At 38.0% G+C, this 23,682-nt stretch overlaps 1 protein-coding gene and 1 non-coding gene across 3 annotated transcripts in view; one reads left to right on the forward strand and one right to left on the reverse strand.

Moving 5' to 3' along the window:
* The window catches only part of Crybg1 (crystallin beta-gamma domain containing 1), a 244,754-nt gene that overhangs the window by 21,329 nt on the left and 199,743 nt on the right, over positions 1–23,682 (forward strand). The gene's annotated exons all lie outside the window — the stretch shown is intronic.
* On the reverse strand, positions 1,072–1,171 carry LOC147828687 (small nucleolar RNA U13). Its single transcript, XR_015450343.1, has one exon. It is a non-coding gene; the product is annotated as a small nucleolar RNA U13 (small nucleolar RNA).

The raw sequence follows: 23,682 nt of genomic DNA on the forward strand, positions 1-23,682 counted from the left end.
AAATGACATAGATTGAATTAAAGTGCTTCCATAGAGTATAAGTGAATTGCTATTGGAATAGGGAGAAAGGAGCAGTGAATTCTTCCGTGGACTTTGTAGGACCCATGACTTATAAGACAAGGATAGTACCTTCCCTGCCGAATGTTTTCAGTTCAGTTTTATTTGGATAGTACTGATTCAATCATTTCGTTTCCTTTTTCCTAATTCTCTTGTTTCATTTGGACATTATTGATTGGTTCAATTGTTTCATTTCCGTTTTCCTTCGAGGCTTTTGTGGCTAATCCCTTATGCTTTCCCTCCTGTTTGGGAGCAGTTTGCATAACCATATACAGAATAAAGTCCTCTGCATACACTTGTATATTCCTTCTTCATCTGCGTGTTTGCTCCTGATCTGTCACTTGTGGAAAGCAGTCTCAGGAGTTTGTGAGAAGTTTTTGGCATTCCCCCACCTATGAGCAATAACTTCAGTAAGTCCTTAAATTTGAGACACAAAGGACATGGCAATTTGCTTCATTCTGTTTTGCTTCAGATCAGAATGGCAGACTGTAATCTTTTAGAACAAATGCCAAAGCAGTCATCAAACTTACTGGGGCTGCAAATAGTTCACAGAACTTTTAAATCGAATGATAATGTTTTCTGTGGTTACCAGATCATCACTGATAGAATCCCTGGCTGATATATCTTTTTTTTTTTTTTTTGGTACCGTGAATCGAACTCTGGTCCTTGTGCTTGCAAGGCAGGCGGCGGAACCACTGAGCTAAGTCCCCAGCCCTGATATATAATATTGAGGTTTATTCCAGGACACAATTGGTTTGCCCAAAGGTTCTAGCTTTTTGTAAAAGTTAAATTTTATCTAATTTAGAAAATGTCATTGATTTTTATTCAGATTATACTTCATACTCTTATAAATGCAGTTTACTCCAAGTATATTCTACCATGGGTCTAAAGGAGGATAATTAACTTAAGAGTCACTATACAAATTTCCCACAGTTTACTAACAACCAGTGTCGGTGGAAGAGACAAGAACTTACAGCTAATGAGAAAGCATGGGCTTTATTTTATTATTTTCGAAGTCAGACTGGTAAATGTTCACATAGTAACATGTTTTGAGGGGCACATCTCTCACATTGGCATGAAAACCCAGGCATCATACTGTGGACCACAAAAGGATCAGGGCTTGGGTTTTAATCCTAAATTTCCCAGTTATAAATTAGATGACTTAAGGCAAATCACCTAAACTCTTTGCACCCCTGGGTACTATTCAGTCAAATGTGGATAAACCAACATGCCTGGTCCCTAATCAGCAGGTGAGATGTTCTTTTGAAACTGTGTGAATGGGCCGTAAGAAGTGGGAGGCCTTAGATAAACCCCATCACACCCTGCACATGGCTGAGCTGGGCTCTCATCACCATTTCTTTTTAGAAAGTCTTCTGTCTTTTACTTAAATTTTTTTTTTTTTAAATTTGCAATGGGGTCTTACTGTGTTGTCCAAGATGATTTTGAACTCCTAGGTTCAAATGATCATCCTGCCTCAGCCTCCCAAGTAGTTGGAAATCTAAGTGAATGCCATTGAACTTGGTTCTATTCTTCTTTTCTGGAGGTCTTTGTAGAAAGGAGTGGATAGACTGGCAGGATTCTGTTTCCCTATCTTTTTTCCATCTTAACTTCCTCTTTCCTCTCTGGCCATTCCTTCCCAATTCTTCTCTGGAGTTTTGGTCTAAAGTTAGGACAGGCACTCCTGTCCATTTCCCTGTGGAAAGGGATGGGGTGAAAGTGTGGGCATTATGCCTTCATGTCTTCCATCACTCTGCACGGCTCACTCCCCCATCTTCTCACTTTCCTTAGTTTTCCATTTTCCTACTTCATGGCACCTGGATACATGTGCCCATATTTCCTCCTCAGCCACTGCTAATGATATAGGAGAAATAAATGTAACTCCCAACCTGCTGGATGTCAGATACACCAAATTCATTTTCCCCAAAATCGAAGAATAAATTCTAAGGAACAACAGAGTTTAAGAGTAGGAAATATTTATTGAAAGAGAGATAGCTCCTAAGAGACAGGAGAGGACCCGAAAATGGGTTGCCAGTGAATCCACTTCTCAAAGGAAGTTTTATAGAGCAAAATCATGAGGTGGTTACAAAATCACGAGGTGGGTACAACGTGAGTACCAACCAATATGATTACAGGTATAGCTGCTTAGGTAATATTGATCCAGTGGGGAAGAAGGTTACATAGCAAGTGTACATGGAAAGAACAAGGATGTTTTAGGAAGAGATGAGCCAGGGGGTTTTGGTCATCCACTGGGGTGACTGATGTCTATCTAGACTTATTGGACCAGGTGAGTATAATCTTCAATTTATTGGTTATCCCTTGGGAAGGCATGTAGGCTTGGTCATTCTGTATTTATCTTGAGGCTTGGCTTTCAACAGATGGGCCTCCAGCCAGTTTTTTGTTTGTTTGTTTGTTTATTTTGGTACCGGGGTTCAAACTCAGGACCTCGAGCTTGCCAGCCACATGCTGTGCCACTGAGCTACATCCCTTGCCCAGCCAATTTTTAATGTGTTCTCTCATCTTCTGCACTGACTCCCTCAAGGGCTTAGCCCTGTCTGACTGCCTAGAATATTTCTACCAAACTTAGCTGTCTATAATACTACTAGGTTGTTTTCTTTTACAGACACAGCATATTTCACAGAGAAAGCTCATGGACTTCCCAAATAATTCTGAACGGTAGTTAGGTTTCATTGTCTCTATTTCACAGATTAAGCAGTTGAGGCATGAAGCTGTTTAATTAGAGTCAGGATTATATCCCAGGACTCTAGAATTTTAGCTAGTGTTCCTTCCACTGTAGCTTCATACGTTTCAGTGGAGTAGATATAGGACAAAAAAACTGCACATCTTATAGCTTTCATGTTTTATTGCAATGTCCTTCCTCTTTTTCCTCCTTCTGCTCTGTAACTTAATGGGTAAAATTAAAGAAGTAAAATGCTGCCATAGAAAGTGAAATTGAAAAACATTTATTTCATTAGTAAAGTAACATATTGATCTTTATTATCTAATTAAAGATCACACTGTTCAAAAAATTAAATATTTATTTATTTATTTATTTATTTAGAGACAAGGCCTTGCTAAGTTGCCCAGGGTGGCTTGGAACTTGCTATTCTCTTGCTTCAGCCTTCTAAGCGCTTGGTTTGTATCATGGTACCTAGCTTAAATTCTTAATGCTGTAACACTTTAAATAAAATTGTACATGAAACAATGGATTTTTGTTAGTAACAAATGGCTGGAAATTGAATCCTCAGCTGAACACTTACTTTATTCTCATTTGTTTGTAGGCATTTCCATGTTTAGAGTTTGATAATCAAAGACACTGCCCTGACTTGTACAACTTTAGCAGAACAAAACCCCAGAAATTGTTACTGCACCAGACAGCTTTCTGATCAGAGCTGTTTATGTTCAGATTATAACTTGTACCTTCATTTTTTCTTAAGTAGAAATTTCAATAGTGTTGAACACATATTTTAAAAATTCAGAAATTGAACAATTTCAAATATCCCCAAAGTAATTTCCTTTGGGAGTTTGGGATTTGAAAAATTTTCTATTTGAACTCCTAGGAGATTAGGGAGCTCAAAAGCCAGGTTTAGGGTGGAATAAACCCAGAGTAGCTGGAATCTTAGTTGCCTGAGGCATCAGAGTTTAGATCAGAGGGCCGTTGACTGTCCACCTCAGAGAGTCTGATGGGAGTGTAGGGGGAAGCGTGTGGTCTGGTGATATCAGTTGTTTCTATCACAGCTTTGGATTTTATTCATATACCAAAAATGTAGATGAATTCAGAAAATAAGATTAATAGTAATAAAAATTTGAGGAAAAAACTAGACCAGAACTTGGGAAACTTCTTCCTCAGACTCCCAACCACTGGGGTTACAGGGTTGTGCCACCAGGCTCAGATTAAAATTTTAATGTAATAATTTAAAGAAAATTCTGTAGTAGAAAACATTGAGCTTTTGTTAATGACAAATGACTATTTGGTAATCAATAGCTTTGAATCTACACTTATTAGTTACTGGTATGTTAATGTAGTAAAATCACTTGCCTTTCCTGGGGCTGAGATTATTCACACAATAAGAAAAGTTAACTCAGTCTTCATTATAAGATTTGTTCTAGTCTTAAAATCCTCTGAATTACATATTTGAGTTTATAATTTCTACAGGAAAGTTTATCACAGTGTAAGTACAATAAACAGCATTGTCTAAGACATAAATAGAGTTGGTTCTAATGATAAGTTATTTCTACCTTTTCAGTGAGGGTGCTTCTTGGGAAAAAGTAGAGTCATCAAAATCATAAGGTAAGCTGGCATGGTTAGAGTTTCTAAACTCTTGAGTGGATAAATCTTGGATGATTGCAAAAGGAAGAAGCAGAAAACTCCAAAAGTTATGCGTTTGATTTAGATTTATAATTAAGGAATAGATCATATAAATGTTCTTTTGAGAAATCTATTAAGATGTGTGCACTTATATCATTATGTTTGATCACCATTTTACTAATTCAGCCTAGGATCATAAAATATAAATTGAGATAGTCCACACACTCCCATGTACAGCCTAAATGATATTACTAATGATAAAAATTCAGAAATAAAAATTACAGTTGGGCCACCTATGGCAGCACATGCTTGTAATCTTTAACACTCAGGAAGCTAAACCAGGAGGATGGCAAGTTTGTGTCTAGCCTTGGCTACACAGTAAGATCCTGTCTCAAAAAACAAAAAATAAAATTAGAGCCATCCATGTTGGCATGTGACTGTAATCCCAGCTACGTGGGAGGTGAAGGCAAGAGGATTGGGAGTTTGAGCCAGCCTAAGCACTATGGTGAGATATTGTCTCAGAGAAAAAAAAAATTGAAATTTCTGTCTGGCTTTTATTAGTCATAATGTGTCAGTGGACTGTATAAAATAGTATACTGAATTCTTTATAAGGTTGAGATATAGTTTATTCAGCTCTGCATTTGTGCCCAAATATCTAAAATCTATTTCTGGTTCAGCTTTTTCCCAGCTCTGTTACCTCAAGTAAATCATTTCATCACTTTGGAGTTCAGTTCTGTCAACTATGAAAAATGAGGCAGTAGAGGGGGTGAAAGTTTCTTACTACTATATTCTTTTTTCAGATTTTATGTTCTGTGTAGAGATTCCAACTTGTTGAGGGAGATTGAAAGACATTAACTAAGACAAATGTTAACTCCAACATTTCCATGCCAGCCAATCCTAAGTACTAAAATTCTTTTCCAGTGAAAGGCAGTCTTACTAAGAGAAGGTTGATAGAGATTGGAGTCTTAGATGTGTTCTCCTAGCAGCAGACTCCACTATCCAACTACAAGAGTAACCTAGGAAATACCTGTTGGGAGTGAGGAAGTAAAGCAGGAAAAAGAAGCCAGCTATAAAGATTTATAGTTTGTTAATCCACTTGGGAATTTTTGGATGTCACAGTAGAAACTGAAGAGCCATGCTATTATCCCAAGGGAGAGGAACTAGGGTATTACAGCACCAAATTCTGCCAGTCATTGGCTGCTCCTGCAGGGCACTATTTTGCTGACATTTCTTACCTTAGTTATTGTGGGCTTCTACTATCCAGAAGCACCCATGTGGCTAAGGTCTAGATGTCTGTCTGAGTCTACCAGGTACTGAGGGGATATGGGCATGGCATAAACAACAACTGCCATAATCTAATTATAGCAGGACAGCTGGAGCAGTACATTCAAGCTACTATATACTTCAAGGCACCTAGTAAAGGGAGGTATGCATTACCTTCTAGAAGGAAGCACCACTAAGAGTTGCTCAAAAGAGACTCCAAGAAGCAAAGAGCAGTTCTCCTCAGAAGTGTTTCCTGTCAACCTCTAAACACAATGGCATGTAATAGCCAGGGAGGAGTAGGCTCCTGTATGCCTGTTACCCTTAGATCTGGGAGGCTGGCTGTACACATTGCAAAAAGGCATGTTGATAGCTCACGTGCAATCAGTAGGTAGGCAAACTTGCAGGGCCTAATTTCTGACCACACAAATGACATAGCACTTTATTTTTATTTTATTTTTATTTTTTTGCTTAAATTCTTTTATTGGTACATTTTAGGTATACATTATGTTTACATTTATCATTGGGTGCTTGTACCTCTACATGATGTATCTTGGTTCTTATTTTTTCCCCATTACCTATGCGCCCTTCACCCCTCCACCCTTCCCTATTCACATACTTTGTTTCCATTTTTTTTCTTTTCTCATGATTTTTCCTTTCCATTGTTCCCTTTCCCCATCTTCTCCCACCACCCCTACCCCTTTGGACGTTTTCCTATTTCAGAGTATCAATTGTTTGTTATTAATCCTGTTAATCCTTATTTACATTCTCAGTTTCTCACTCTAGAGAAACTATTCGGTATTTACACATGTGTCCTATTTATTTCACCTAAGAGTATGGCCTCAATATACATCCATTTAGCTATAAATGACTGTAGTTTCTCATTCTTTATGGCTGAATAGTACTCCATTTCGTAAAACAAAACACATCTTCTTTATCCAGTTTCCAGTTGATGGGCACTTGGGCTGCTTTCAAGCTTTAGCTATTACAAACGGTGCTGCTGTGAACATGGGTGCACATATATCTCTGTGGTATGATTCTTTTAATTCTTTTGGGAAAATACCCAGCAGGGGAATAGCTGGGTCAAATGGGACCTCCAGCCCTAGTTCTTTGAGGTATCTCCACACTGATTTCCATAGTGATTGCACCAGTCTGCACTCCCACCAACAATGGAGAAGGATTCCTTTCTCTCCACACCACCGCCAGCCAGCGTTTGTTATTGGTTGATTTCGTTTTTTTATTAAATTCTTTTATTGGTACATTGTAGGTATACAACACAATTATATTTCTCATTGGGAATTGTACCTTTACATGATGCATCTTGGTTCTTATTTTTTCCCCATTCCTAGCCCTCCCTTCATGCCCTCCACCCTTCCCTATTTACAAAGACTTTATTTCCATTTTTTCCATTTCTCAGCATTTTTCCTTTCCCTCCTTTCCTTTCCCCTGCCCCTCCCACTACCCCTACCCCTTTGGACCTTTTCTTCCTATTTTACATTATCGATTATTCATTCTAATCATTGGTACATTTTAGGTATACAATATAATGACATTCATCATTGGAAATTTGCACCTTTACATAGTCTCTCTTGGTTCTTATTTTTCACCCTTGCCCAGCCCTCCCTTCAACCCCTCCAGTCCTCCCTATTTACAAAGATTTTGTTCCTTTTGTTCCATTTGCTCACATTAATCCCATTCCCTTCTATCCTTTCCCCTAGTCCTCCCACTTCCTTCCCCTTTGCCCCTTTTCTTCCTAATTCACATTAACTATTATACATTTAATCCTTATTTACACTTTCAGTTTCTCACACCAGAGAAACTATTCGGTATTTATTCACGTGTGTCCTATTTCACTTAAGAGTATCGCCTCAGTGTGCATCCACTTAGCTATAAATGTCTCTAATTTCTCATTTTTTATGGCTGAGTAGTACTTCATTTTATAAAAAAAACACATTTTCTTTATCCAGTCTCCAGTTGATGGGCATTTGGGCTGTTTCCAAGTTTTAGCTATTACAAACTGCACTGCTATGAACATGGATGCACATATATCACTGTGGTATGATTCTTTTAATTCTTTGGGGAAGATCCCCAGCAGTGGAATAGCGGGATTAAATGGGACTTCCAGTCCTAGTTCTTTGAGGTATCTCCATACGGATTTCCACAGTGCTTGCACCAGTCTACACTCCCACCAGCAGTGGAGCAGGGTTCCTCTTTCCCCACAGCCCCTCCAGCATTTGTTATTGGTTGATTTCATGATAGCAGCCATTCTTTCTGGAGTGAAGTGGAATCTCAGTGTTGTTTTCATTTGCATCTCTCGAATGACCAGTGATGTTGAACATTTTTTCATGTATTTATTTGCTCTTTCTACTTCTTCGTCTGAGAAATGTCTGTTCATTTCAGATGCCCAGTTTTGGATTGGGTCTTTAAATTTGGGAGATCTGATCTTTTTAAGTTCTTTATAGATTCGAGATAGTAGACCTTTGTCTGAGGAAGAGCAGGTGAAAACTTTTTCCCACATTGTGGGTTGTCTCTTCACACTGCTGGTGGTTTCTCTTGCTGTGCAGAAGCCTTTTAATAAGAAGAGATCCCCTTTGTTGATTGTTTGTGCTAGTTCACGGGCAACTGAGGTTTTGTTCATAAAATCTTTTCCTACACCGATGTCTTCAAGGGTTCTACCTAACCTCTGTTCCAACTGGTTCAGAGTTTCTATTTTAATATTTAGATCTTTAATCCATTTTGATTTCAGTTTAGTGCATGGTGAGAGAAACAGGTCTAGTTTTAATCTATGGCAAGTTGAAGCCCAATTTTTCCAGCACCATTTATTAAAGAGGCTATCTTTCCTCCAGTGAGGGTGTTTGGCTCCTTTATCAAAGATAAGATAGCTGAGTGTGTCTGGCGTTGTTTCTGCATCTTCTAATCTGTTCCACTGGTCCTCAGGACTGTTTTTTTGCCAGTACCATGCTGTTTTTATCACAGTAGCTTTGTAGTAGAGTTTCAGGTTGGGGATTGTGATACCCCCTGCCATGTCTCTGTTACTTAGAATTGCTTTCGCTATTCTGGGTCTCTTCTTGTTCCAAATGAATTTTTGCATTGTTTTCTCTAGGTCTATGAAGTATGTTGCTGGGATCTCAATTGGAATTGCATTAAATCTATATAGCGGTTTTGGAAGTATGGCCATTTTCACTATATTAATCCCTCCTACCCAGGAGCAGGGGATGCCTGTCCATTTTCTGATATCATCTTCAATCTCTCTTTTCAGAGTGCCATAGTTTTCAGAGGAGAGGTCTTTGATTTCTTTCGTTAGGATGATTCCTAGGTATTTCAGTTTTTGGATGCTATTGTGAAAGGAATTATTTGCCCTATTTCTGTCTCAGTGAGTCTGTCATTGGTGTAGAGGAAAGCTATTGATTTTTGTGTGTTGACCTTGTAACCAGCTACTTGACTGAATTTGGTTATTAAGTCTAGAAGACTTTTGGTGGAGTTCTTGGGATCTTCTATATAGAGTATCATGTCATCTGCAAATAATGACAATTTGACTTCTTCATTACCTATCTTTATTCCTTTTATTTCTTTCCCTTGTCTAATTGCTGTGGCTAATGTTTCCTGAACTATATTGAACAAGAGTGGTGATAGTGGACATCCTTGTCTTGTTCCTGATTTGAGTGTGAAGGATTTCAGTTTTTGACCATTTAGTATGATATTGGCTGTTGGTTTTTCATAGATGGCTTCTATCAGTTTGAGGTAGAGAGCATCTATTCCAATTTTTTGTAGGGTTTTTATCATAAATGCATGTTGGATTTTGTCAAATGCTTTTTCTGCGTCTATCGAGATAATCATATGGTTTTTGTCCTTGGCTATATTGATATAGTGTATTACATTGATTGATTTTCGTATATTGAACCATCCCTGCATCCCTGGGATGAATCCCACTTGATCAGGGTGTATGATCTTCTCGATGATCTTCTGCATTCTGTTTGCCAGTATCTTATTAAGGATTTTTGCATCTATGTTCATTAGTGAGATTGGCCTATAGTTCTCTTTTTCGGTTGGGTCTTTCTCTGCTTTGGGGATCAAGGTGATGCTTGCTTCCAGGAATGAATTTGGGAGTATTGCTTCCCTTTCAATTTCATTGAAGAGTTTAAACAGTAGTGGCAGCAGTTCCTCTCTAAATGTCTTGTAGAATTCAGCAGTGAAGCCATCAGGGCCCGGGCTTTTCTTAGTTGATAAGTTTTTAATTACATTTTCAATTTCATTGGTTGATATTGGGTTGTTCAGAATTTTTAGGTCTTCTTCGTTCAACTTTGGTAATTCATATGTATCTAGGTATCTGTCCATTTCTTCTGTGTTGTCCATCTTATTGGCGTGTAGGTTCTGGAAGTAGGTATTGATGATCCTCTGGATTTCTGCTGGGTCTGTTGTAATTTCACCCTTTTCATTCCTAATTGGATGGATTTGGGCCTTTTCTTTCCTTTTTCTGACAAGGTTGGCTAAGGGTTTGTCAATTTTGTTGATTCTTTCAAAGAACCAACTCTTGGCCTCCTTGATTTTTTGTATCATTCTCTTAGTCTCCATTGCATTGATTTCTCCTCTGATCTTTATAATTTCCTCCCTTGTGTGAGCTTTGGGGTTGTCCTGCTCTTCTTTTTCTAGAAGCTTGAGGTTCAGCATGAGGTTGTTTAATTGGGCTCGTTCTGTTTTCCTAATATGCGTATTCACTGCTATGAATTTCCCTCGTAAGACTGCTTTCATTGTGTCCCATAGATTCTGATATGTTGTATTGTCATTGTCATTTAATTGAAGGAACTGTCTGATTTCTTCTTTAATTTCCTGTGTGACCCATTGGTTATTCAGAAGTGTGTTGTTCAATTTCCACATGTTTATGAAATTTTTTGAGTTTCTTTTGCTATGGATCTCCAATTTCATTGCACTATGGTCTGATAATATACAGGGGATAACTTCAATTCCTTTGCACTTACTTAAACATGTTCTGTGTGTGAGTATGTGGTCTATTTTTGAGAATGACCCATGTGCAGCTGAGAAGAATGTGTATTCTGATTTTGTGGGGTGGAAGACTCTGTAAACATCTGTTAAATTCATTTGTTCAAGAGTTCGATTGAGTTCTAGTATTTCTTTACTTATTTTTAGTCTAGTTGATCTATCTATGTGTGACAGTGGGGTGTTGAGGTCCCCCACTACAATTGTATTAGTGCACATATGACTTTCCATGTCCATTAGTATTTGTTTTATATAGTTGGGTGCAGTAGTGTTTGGTGCATAGATATTTATGATTGTCATCTCTTCCTCTTGGATTCTTCCCTTTACAAGGATATAGTGTCCTTCTTCATCTCTCTTAATCAGTGTTGGTTTGAAATCTACTTGATCTGCCAAGAGGATAGCTACTCCTGCTTTTTTTTGGGTTCCTGTCACATGGAGTATTGTTTTCCACCCTTTAACTTTCAGTCTATGAGTTTCCCTTTGAATGAAGTGTGTTTCTTGTACGCAGCATATTGTTGGATTTTGTTTCTTGACCCATTCTGCCAGTCTATTTCTTTTGATTGGTGAATTGAGACCATTAACATTGATGGTTATAACTGAAACGTATTGACTTGTCTTTGCCATGACTTTTTCTTTTTGTTGGGTTCTCCCCCTTTACCTTTAATTTCTTGTCATGCCAGATGGGTTCATTCTGCTTTGCTTCCTGGGGTTGTGATCCTCATTGTCTGTTCCTAGGATATTGTGTAAAATTCTTTGGAGTGCTGGTTTGGTATTCACAAAGTTCCTAAGGTGCTCTTTGTCATGAAAGTCTCTTATTTCTCCATCCATTTTGAAAGATAGTTTTGCAGGGTACATCAATCTGGGTTGGAGGCTGTTTTCTTTTAGGGCTTGGAATATGTCACTCCAAGCTCTTCTTGCCTGATGGTTTGTGTTGAGAAGTCTGCTGTGATTCTGATGGGCTTGCCTTTGTATGTGATTTATTTCTTTTCTCTGACTGCTTGTAGAACTTTATTCTTCTGTTGTGTTTCTGGAATCTTAACAATTATATGCCTATGCATAGGTTTTTTTTGATTAAGGCTATTTGGAGTCCTATATGCCTCACTTACCTGTATGTCAAGCTCTTTTCCCCTGCTTGGGAAGTTTTCTGCCATTATTTCTGTGAAGAGATTTTTTATGTCATTTCCACTGTCTCCTGTTTCTTCATTGAGCCCAATCAGTCTTATGTTATTCTTCTTTGCATCATCTAGCAGCTGCTGGATTGATTTCTCATGTTCCCTTATAATTTTGAAGCAAGTTTTCTTTTCCTGGTCACTAATTGCAATCTTATCTTCTATATGTGAAATTCTGTCCTCACATTGGCTCATTCTGCTGTGTAGACTTTCAGTGGAGTTTTTCATCTCCTGGAAATCTATTTGCATCTGTATAATGGATTCCATTTGTTTCTTAAGTTGGGATTCCATCATGTTCCTGAGCTCCTCTCTAGATTTATTGATCATGTCTTGCACTAGGGCACAATTTCTCCTGTTATCTGAGAAATTATTTCTGATTTCATTTTTTCCAGATCCCCTTTTATTGCCAGTTGAGTGGGTCCAGGTGGTTGAGTATCAGAGTGTTCGATCTCATTTCCCTTTGGGGTTGCTGTAGGTGATCTGGAAGTCTGGTTTTGAGACTTATTTACATGTTTTCTCATTTTGACTGCGGCAGGGGGCTGTTAGCGCCTGCAGGGATTACCTCCTCTGAGCTGGGTGAGGTGGGACAGGGGCTGGGAGCAGCAGTAGGGATGGTGACCCAAAAGTCCTTTCCTGTGCGCTGGGAGCAGTAGGAGGGATGGTGGCCGGGAAGCCCCTTCCTCTGGAGCAGGAGCAGTGGGATGGTGGCTCAGATGCCCCTCCCTCTGGGCTGGAGTGGTGGGAGGGATGGTGACCAGGAAGCCCTTTCCTCTGTACCAGGAGCAGTGGGATGTCCGCTCAGAAGCCCCTACCTCTTGGCCGGGAGCAGTGGGACTCAGTATCTTGGTCTGGTGGTCTGGTGTCCTCTGAGTCTTTGTAGTGTGGAACCAGGTGGCTGCCTGTCTGTAGCGGGGTGATTCGATGTCTTCTGTGCGACTCGGGACCTAGGTAGGGCGTGCACAGACCTGTCTGTCTGCAGAGGACTGATTGGGCGTGTTCCCCGAGACTGGGTTGATTTCTTGATAGCAGCCATTCTTTCTGGGGTTAGGTGGAATCTCGGTGTTGTTTTCATCTGCATCTCTCGAATGACCAGTGATGTTGAACATTTTTTCGTATGTTTATTTGCTGCTTTTACTTCTTTCCCTGAGAAATGTCTGTTCAGTTTAGATGCCCATTTTTGAATTGGGTTTTAAATGACATAGCACTTTAAAGGGAGTAGCATCTATGAGGACTCTGCCTGCATGTTGCAAATGGTGAATTTACATGGCAAATGATTTTATTGTGTTTAAACTCTTTTTTTTGTAAAGGGAGCAGATTCTCTGTGTTGTTGTGATGTTAGAAGATACGAATTTCTTTTGATCAGGTTCTAGCAGTTATCAGCAGCATCTCTGATAGATTTCAAAACACCTAGGCTTTGATATAGAATGTTGGGCATTAAATTTTTATTCTTTTGGCATCACTAAAGATTTGTGAAAACTTGTTTTCTAGGTGGAGTTGGTTTTTCAAAAATCAATCTTTCTACCAGTTGTTCTTTATACAGTGGAAAAATATGTGTTATGTTAGAATATTTCATGTTTCATGTTTTTATAATTTAGATTTTATTTTTAGCATTTATGTCAGAATTATAAGCTAAGTGTTTGGGGATGGTTTCTATACTGCTGGTATGCAAAAACTGGCAGAACACTTTGATAATCCATGTATTTGTGATTATTAAAACATATTAACAATAATATGATGTGGTGAATCACTGTCCTTGAGTTAGCCATATTGCAAAAGAAAGTTATAAATAAGGCATCATTAATTTATTACTATTAAGTAATCTGCTTACTGCAAAATTATTGATGCCCAGGTAGGGATAATGGGAAATCCTACAATCATTTTTTTATGCCTTTCTGTGTCCATGAAAGGAATACAAATAATCAAGTGGGGAGACTCTTGAAGAGATTTTGTTTTGGAAAGGATGCTGTCAGTTCAACTTAACCTAGGCAACAGTTTTATGGATTTTTAAAAAAATATGAGAAAAGGACATCTAGCCTAGTAGTTCTCATGAAGGGTTGTTTAAATATTCATATAAAGATCACCTGAGGGAAAAAAAGCTGATTTCTATCACACATTCAGAAATTCGAATTTGGTAGGTATGCAGTAAATTCCAAGGGTCTGTATCTTACTCAGCTTCCCTAGGTAGACATTACAGTTTGAGAAACACAGATCTAGCCCAATTTGGGTTGGGAAACTGAAATCTCGAGAGGGACTTCCCAAAGGTACCTGGTGGCAGAACTAGGACTAGAACTCAGGTCTCTTGGATTTTGTGTCTGTTTCTCTATATTATGTTTGTACTTTTTATAAATATTTGAAGCCGTATCTCAAACTTATCATTGTATAAGTAATGATAAGTATGAGGTGTGATAAAAATTCAGTTAATGTTTAAATTTTAAAAGATTATTACAGTTAAAGATACATCGCTATCAATCCCCCTCAAAATACTTTCCTCAAGCACACTCATCTATCATTCTTGCCACTTTCTGAAGCAGTTCTGGAAGTCTTCTTTTGTGAATGGCTGCCTTGATGTTATGAATCTGTTCAAAACATTTATCTTTCATGATCATTCTGACTTTGGAGAAGGGCCAGAAGTTGCAGGGCGCCAAATCTGGTGAATAAAGTGGGATGAGGATACAACCGTAATGTTTTTACTCCATTGGATTGCACCTGGCAGCAGTATTCCCTGTGTTTTCTATCACACCTCCTAAAGACACAAAGGAGGACTTTCAGAAGTGTTTCAGAAAGTGGCAAGAATGATGGAATTAAGTGAGTTTGAAGTAAGGGGAATTATTTTGAGGGGCATTATTAGCAATGTGTCTTTTACTCTTAATTTTTTTTTTTTTTGTACCGGGGATCAAACTCAGGTCCTTGCACTTGCGCAGCAGGCATCGAAACCGCTGAGCTAAATCCCCAGCCCTTTTTTGTTTTTTTTTTTTGGTACCAGGGGATCGAACTCGGGTCCTTGCGCTTGCACAGCAGGCGGCGAAACCACTGAGCTAAATCCCCGGCCCATCCCCGGCCCTTTTTACTCTTAATTTTTTAAAACACATCCATAGTTTTTGACCAACCTGTATAATGATTTACTGTATAGTCAAATGCAAAAGATGTATAAAGACTCACTCTTTACATATAAATATGTAAATGAACCTTACACAGACTAGAGCAAGAGTAATTTTGGAAGGCTGGGCTTCATCTCCTAAAAGACGATAAAACAAAATAAGACACACACAAAAAAAGTACTAGTATGAGTGGATTCCTAAGGAGACTCAGTTACAAAGGTATCATATGATTTGTCATACATGCTTTTACGCTGATCACTTCTACATTTCCACATCTGTTGTTTACATTTGAAAAGTTTGCTGCAAATAACTTCCTCAAGTTTTTCACAGTCATTCTTCTATGTTCCAGCTAGTGAATGCACTACTTAGAGCTACATAGTTGATGACTGTCTGGGCTGGTAAATTTGTGTGATTAATACATGGGCCTAGGGAAGCAGTAATTGTGGTTCTCATTCCTGTGTGTGGCTTGTCAGCATTGCACAAATTAAAAATTGCTTCCTTCTTCATAAACTGTATTTGTAACAAGGCGAGTTGTCCTGCAAATGTGCAGGGTTGGCCCTACAGGCACCAGGTGAAGGAACTGTGAGCTCAGCACAGTTCCACACCTCTATTGTGGAATGATTTACAGGTAGTTACTATACATAGTGGGTGGTCAGTGTTACTTTTGCTTTGGGTGAGAAATAGTATGAGTTTAAACCCTGGCCTAAAACAAGGCTGCAGAGACCACTCTGCAATCCAGTGGCCCTCTAAGCCTCCCATAGGATGGAGGGATCCTCTTTAAAGGAGACAAAAGATGAGTTGGGATTGATTTTTACATTGATTTAAATCTGAATTCAGAGACAATTGCTCAATTTTACCTCCTGTTTTTGCTTCCTTCTTATTATGTAACAGTTGCTTTATCAATTAAGAATTTTAGGGGTCTAAAGAGAACATGAAATAACAGAGTGGCATGATTTATATGTGTAGTAAAACAAGAAAACATAAAGGTGGAACTCAAGTGAATAAGGAATAAGGTGAAACCTGCTGATCATAATGGCGTATTCTCACTAGAAGGATTCAGTCTCAAATTTGGCTCTATTTGCTCACACTATGAACAAAATGGGAAATGATCTAAATTACAGTACAAGCTGAAGTTGGTGGCACATGCCTTCCCAGCATGCTGGGAAGCTGAGACAAGAAGATGGCAAGTCTGAGTCTTGCTTGGGGAACTTAACAAGATCCTGTCTCAAAATAAAAAATAAAAAGGGATAAGGATATAACTCAGTGCAAAGGCCCTGAGTTCAGTCCCCCGTGCTAGAAAACAAAAAACCAGCCACAGATAAATACAGATCCATCAAGAGAATTACAGCAGAATTCTCCCTGAAGCATCCTCAGTAAGAGAATTTTATGATGTAAGGAACAATATTATTGATAATTTCTTTTTTTGGATACTTCCTTAATATAAACTAAACAACAGATTTCCTGGGGAGGTTTCTCATAGACCCTCATATTGGTCTAATTTGGTTAAAGCAATTCTGCAAGGGGTCAAGACAATATAATCTAGGAACTGATGTGCAAATTTAATTAAATGACTTTTAAAAATTGTAGTGACTTATAGAACATGTTGAATTGTCAGAATTTCCTCAGTAAGATTGCCATTGAAATTACAAAGTGCTTTGAGCTCTGAATGGAAATAAACATTGTGATATAAATACAGGGAGAAGTGAGGAAGAAAAAAGAGGCTGAAAAAGGTAAGTCTTGTAATTTGCCTTTTGTGCCCAGAAAAGATAGAGGCAGCTCCACTTTCCACACTAGCCTTAGACATAGGACAGCTATACACTGTATACTCACAACTGACCCCTATGGGAACTCTCTCCCTTCCTTACTCATGTCTTTCTATCTCTCTCCCTCTTTGTTCAACTGTTTTACTTTTATTCCTTTCATACCCCTACTTTAGAAAGGATTTGAGATAGGCAATGGGATATTTGATAGCCATGCAAAATTTTGCATTTTGCCTTAAAATATCATCCTTAATCCCAGGTAGGTTGGGTTAAAAGCTGGGTTAACGCAATTGGATTGAGTTAGAATAGGAATTTGGTGGGGTGGGGGGTGCTCGGGGACAGTCCTCTAGCATCCCGTGTTTGATAGTGTATAGTACAATCAGAGATTTTTCATTTCTCCTGAAATGAAATGATGGGGTTACCATCATAAAGCATGTAAAAGTAGCTCAAGAAAAAAAAAGTAGCTCAAGATACCTTCACCCCAATCATTGTCATCCATGAATGTACTGATGGATTCTCAGGTGCTCTGCAGATCATCATTGATCTTTTATTCTTCTGCTGGCCATTTACTTCAGAGGCCTGCCTGACCCTCCTCAAATGTTTACTGAGCCACCAGTGCATCAGGCACTGGACAAGGCATGACCAGGATGGTCATATGCTGTGGTTTATGCCCATTGTCTTAGTATAATTATTACTAGCACTCCCTTTTATTCTGCTTCACACTCGGAATTTTTTTTGTGTGTGTGTACCAGGGATTGAACTCGGGTTCTTGCGCTTGCACAGCAGGCAGCGAAACCACTGAGCTAAATCCCTGGCCCTCCCTTTTATTCTGAAAAGATCCTTGCTTGAACTGTAGGTTTTCTCACCCTTCCATGAACCCATGATTGCTTTTCTAAGCTTAACTCAAGCTCCTGCTACCACATTGGTGGAGGGGTAAGTTATATGCACTTCTTTTCTATGTGTGTTCCTTTCCCAGAGGTCTGAAAAATCACTTTATAATCAGGGGCCGATCAGTCCCCGATCTGCCTAGAGAGCAGTATGGCAAAGAATAAAGAAAGAAAGACAGACACGCTCTCAAAATACATGGGGGGCTGGGAGGTTAATGCCAGAGTGAGCAGAGACAAAGACACTCCGAGCTAGCCACTATTTATTGGATGGACACAATAATTGGAGGGAATATTGAATGACTCAGAGGGTGGCAGTGATCTTATGCTGGTGAAGATCTTATGTTGATGGGGTTAATTATGGTGATGAGGATGGTGAGATGGGTAAAGCATTCTTACAATAGTAGGTGGGATGAGATAGCAGTCTCCTCCTCCGAAGTGAAACCTTTTTTTTTTTGGTACCGGGGATTGAACTTGGGTCCTTCTGCTTGCGAGGAAGGCGGTGGAACCACTGAGCTAAATCCCCGGCACAACCTTTCTTTTTTTATTACTACTTGGTTCTCAAGGAACCAAGATGTCTTCAACTGATGTAATCTTGCCCTGGAGCATTATAGCATCATGGAACCATTGAGGCCTCAGCTGTGACGTGAGGCACACAGAGTTGTTTCCACATGCCATAGCTGGCTCACAGGCAAGACACTAGGCTTCAGATGAGCCCTAACCATGATTTCATTATGAAATGATTTTTCCAAAAAAATTATATAGGATGATTCTCAACACTTAATGGATGTGATCACCATCTTTATCTTTGCACCTCCAAAAGTTTGTGGGTCTGGTACTATCCCAAGGCTAATGAAAGACCCTTATATGCTTTGGACCTGCACTTAAGTGTGAGGATGGAAGAGAGATGTTAGTTATCCTCTCCTTCCAGTACCTTCCCTCCACCCCAATCTAAAATTTAAGCATTCTGCATGAATATTTGGCAATGTTTCATTGAATTGGCTCTTTCTAGTTTTATTAGTAGCAATTTAAGAGCAAAGTCTCTAATTGTTTAAATATGTTTTGAATATCCAATTTTACATATATTTATAAAGTTTTATTTTAAGCAGAGTCTTCTTAAAAAGGTATAGTGATTTCTGGCATCAACTGTTAAATTGCAAAAAAAAAATTCACTCTTGTGAATTACACTTTTCACTTCATAGGTTGAGGTTGGCAAGTTTTTTTCTTAAGTAGGTTCTTTTTATTTACTTTATTGACAAAGTAAGATGCCATCATATAACAGTATTTTGGTTATATTCATCTTGTAAAAACACAAGATTTATACTGGAGGGGTGGCTAAGAGAAACATCAGTGCTTTGTATAGTATTGTCTATTTTAAAATCAAAACAGAACTCTTTATTACAAGAGGTAGGAATATTTAGTACTTTCAAACTTAAAAAACGTTCCTAAACACAACACTAAACCCTGCGTAAAGTGAATACCATTTTTACCATTTCTTAGATTGCCAGACTGAGATTTGTGTTTCTCCTCACCCATTTATCCTCAGCTTTGTATCAAAGTAACATTGGGAATTAAAATTCCCTTCCCAAATCTTTTTTCTTACTGTCCTCTGTAACTTTTCCACTTTTTAGGTTAAAAATTGCTTTTTGTGATTTGTATTTATTTGATTGATAGGGAATTCACTATTGTTTTGTATGCTTTTTGGCTATTTGTATTTCCTCTTTTATGAAATGTCCTTTGTCCATCTTAAGATTGATATGTTTGTGTTTTCTTATTTGTTTGTAAGACCTCGGGGGTAAAATTAAAATGGGAACCTATGATTTGGTCTTACTCGGAGGTCATTATTATTTCAGTACATTTTTTTTTTCTTAAAATGGTGAAGAAACTACTCTCTTTTGCAAAATTCAATTCTTTATGTCCAATTTAAAATTTTGTACCAGCCAGAATAGTATCTTAAATTTTGTCAAGATTATTCTTTCAAAAATACACTGTGAAATAAACAAATAAGTTGCTTCAAAGTTCAAGGCATTCTTGTAAAACAAAGACCTCTCTTTTTTAAAAAAAATCTTTGCAATGGTAATTACCTCTGTCTCACGCATGAAGTGTGTTTTCCTTCTTGAACAGGAATTTGAAGTAATTTATATAGCATATATTAACTGGATGTGTTTGTGTGTGAGAGAGATGATTATTTTAGGGTAGTTCTTTTTATGAAAAAAAATTTTTTTGTTTTACATTTGTTGTAGTCCAGTTGACTCCTGTAATGAGAATTATGTTTCTATTGGATTGTGAGATTTGGCTTTTTAAAATTTTTTTAGTTTTTGGTATCGGGCATTAAACTCAGGACCTTGCACTTTCCAGGCAGGTGGTTGATGTTTGGCTCTTTTAAAGCTACTATAATTTAAGTTCTTCATATTAAATACTGACTTTATTTCATAATAGCTATCAAAATAATTTAAGTGTCTATTCTTTTGGTAGGTGATATATTTTTGAGTAAACTTGTTGAGCAATTATTATTTTCTTATGCTTATAACTGATTTTAATTAGAAATAATCTCTAGGTATAGGGGTAAACAGTTTGATTTTACCCATAAAGCCTGTTATTGCTCAAGGACAAATAGCATTAAGATGAATCATTTGTTAGATGGACCTTTAAAGAAAACAGTGATCAGACATACCAAAGAACAAATATTGTATTGTTTGAAAGTACTGGGTTTTGAGGACATGGCAGTGAACCAGAAAATATTAAGGAAGTTGCCATAGGTTTTTGGTGCTTCCTTAAACCACATCACCTAAGGCAGTGATGCAGTATAATAAATTTGATCTTTTCCTTCCTTCTCTCCTTTTCCTGTCTCCTCCTTTTCTTTCTGTTCCTTTCCCATTCATTACTTTCCGTGGTGTGACTTACACAGAGAAAAATTCAAAAATAGAAGCATACAGCTTGAGAGACATATATGTCTATATATCCACAAATCATATTACAATAAAAGAACATTGCCATCACCTCAGAAGGTTTTCTTTTGTACCTCCTCAGTCATGAAAATAATTATTTTGACATCTACTGGCCATATATTAAATTTACTTTTAAAATTTTTCTATCACTGGAATCATATAGCATGTCTAGCTTTTTCCACTCAATATGATGTCTGTGAGTCATTCACATTTTGTAGAGCAATAGTTATTGCTATGTACTATTCCATTGTACAATTGTATTATAATTTATCTTATGCATTGTCATTATTAAATGCTTGAGTTGATTCCAGTTGTTCGCTATTAAATAAGGGTCCTGTGAATAGTCTTATGTCTTTTGGTGAACATAATATACCCAGAATTTGAACTGTTGAAACACATGGTAAACATATGCTTAATTTAGTAGATACTTCCAAACTGTTTTCCAAAGTGATTCAGTTTACACTCTCACCAGGAATATGAAAAGTTCCTGTTGCTTGTCAGTCCTTTTAATTTATTTATTCTGGTGTGCCCTCGTGGTTCATAGTGGAGATTTTGTTTGTTGCGTACTGAGGATTGATCCTAGGGGCTCCACACTGAGCTACATCACCAACCCTTTTTTAGTTTTTTTATTTTGAGACAAAGTCTCTCTAAATCATTGAGTTGCTCAGGCTGGACTTGAACTTGGAATTCTCCTGCTTCAGCCTCTCAGAGTGCTGGAAGTATAGGCATGTGCCACCTTGCCTGGCTCATAGTGGTTTTAATTTATATTTCTCTAATGATTAATGATTTGGGGCATCTTTTCATAGCTTATTGGCCATTTGAGATCATTTTTTGTGAAGTGCCTTGTTCAAATATTTTGCCCACTTCAGAAAATGGACCATCTGTCTTTTTAAAAAAATTATTGATTTACAGGTATTATATACACACAATATTCCATTTTTGAACTACATATCATGATCATCTTAAAATGACTGCCATTTGCCAAGTGATTTTTGGCCACAGGGAGTGAAGGGAGAGTAAGGGTAGCCTGGCCATCCCTGAGCTCAGAAGATATATACACGCAAGGGCTTTGGTGACTGATATAAACTATCCTGAAGCCAAGGGTGGAGTTTCCCTCAGCTTTGCCAGAACACCAGGCTCCAGTCTTATATTCCAAATGCCTAGCATTCGAGGCACTCCCGTTTGTTAGACCACAAAGGCTGCTTCCAGAAGCATATTGTTAGTGGTATGTGTGTTTCCTGGGGGGAAGTAAGGGAGCTCACCTTCCAGTGAAGCACAGGTAAGTTCATGTTAGTTGCTGGTAACCACCTTACTACCCACAGGAAGACTTTTGATGGGATGAGATTTGGACCAGGCAGACCTGTTTGGCTGGCTGTAGGAGCTGTGATGGGGAATGGGAAAGGTTGAGGAACTGGAATAAACTCAGCATTAACTCCCCAGCCATTTGTTTGTTTGTTTGATGTACAGTATTTCTCTTGTACCTCAGGCCTTCTTCTTGCCCCAGCCCCAGCCCCATGAACACTAATTAGCAAAAGAGAAAAACTACCTACCCTTTTGAAAAAGGCAGCACCATGAAAATGGGAATACACACTCACTTTTCATATCTTTCATTGTCTAATTTCTCATTTCGTCAGGACTGAAACAAGGCAAATGAGTGAAGAGGAAGGACGTAGGGAGGCTGGGAGGAGGCAACTGAGAATCAGGAGGGGAGAGGAGAGTAGTAAGAGGGGAGGGTAGGACATAGGAAAGAAAGAGCACAGGAGACCACATGCAAGGAGTACGATCATGATTAGGGGGGCTGTGGATTGAACCAGACCTTTGTGCATGGTAGGCAGGTGCTCTGTCACTGAGGTATACTCCCAGCCTTTTCATTGGTCATGGAATTTTGAAAATTGAGTGAAGCAAAATTCATTCATGGAAGATTAATTTTCTCCATAAAATAGGAAGATAAGGGTTAGAAGATTATGGCAATGAAACTGTAGTGCAAAGGTCAGAAGTTTTGGTTATTAATTTTTATTTCTAGCAATATTAAGCACCCTATCTAGCATAAGAGAACTGAAGCAATGTGAAGTTTTTGTTTTGGGTTTTTTGCTCAACAGAAATGTCTCTTTTCCTTTCAGCATAAAGGGTTTATTTGAATGATACCTTAAGTCTCTCTGGCTATGCAAAATGAATGTAACACATAGATATTTATATTGTGCATTTAATGAGTGGAATACTAGAATAAACAGTTTCATCACTCTTAGGATTCTTACATGGATTCTTAGAAAAGTCAGTGGTGGTACTTTATATGAAAAAGAAAGAAAATCTTGACAGTATTATGTATGATCTTATTGGTACTATTATACGTGACCTGGGATTTTCAAACTATTTGTAACATGTTTTTATTTCTACAATTTCACCTTTGTTCATTATCTTAACTGAAGAGAATTGTGTCTCACATTCGTAATTATCCTGAATTATTGGAAAAAAAGGCTAAGTTACCCTTTGTGAGAAGGCAAGTAAATTTTATAGAGCTCTTGAAGTTTTCTTTTAAAATATAGTGTAAAATATCAGTACTTAACAGAGCAAAAAAAAAAAACTGTCTTAATTTTATTTATTTATTTTTTGGTACCAGGGATCAAACTCTGGACCTTGCACTTGTGAGGCAGGCGATGGAACCACTGAGCTAAATCCCTGGCCCAAAAATCTGTTTTTAAAAGACCTATTTTTTTTTTTTTTTTCGGTACCGGGGATTGAACTGAGGTCCTTGTGTTTGTGCAGCAGGTGGCAAAACCACTGAGCTAAATCCTAGGCCCCTAAAAGACCTATTTTAAAAAGAAGTTATGCAGAATAATTCTAGCCCTGAAAATTCTGACTAGCTAAAGCCTAAATTTATAGTATTTATATAAATAAGTAAGTATTGCAATTGTCAATATTTTACAATCTCTTTTTTTTGGTATTGGGGATCGAACTCGGGACCTTGCGCTTACGAGGCAGGCAGTGGAACCACTGAGCTAAATCCCCAGCCCAATCTTTTACAGTCTGAATGTTAGCAGACAGTAGAATTTTCCCTCATTTCTTTATCATTTAGTTTAATTATGTTATCTCCTGGTACTTCTGTATTGTTTTTAATAATTTAATGGTTGAATTTTTGTTTAAACTGAGTCTATAATTTTTGGATTTCAAAACAACAGAATGTCAACTGGAATCTTGTTTATTCACA

This window comes from Heterocephalus glaber, unplaced genomic scaffold (genome assembly GCF_053883595.1).
Source record: "Heterocephalus glaber isolate CG9 unplaced genomic scaffold, H.glaber_assembly_v1.0 deba00000942, whole genome shotgun sequence".
NCBI classification, from domain to species: domain Eukaryota; kingdom Metazoa; phylum Chordata; class Mammalia; order Rodentia; family Bathyergidae; genus Heterocephalus; species Heterocephalus glaber.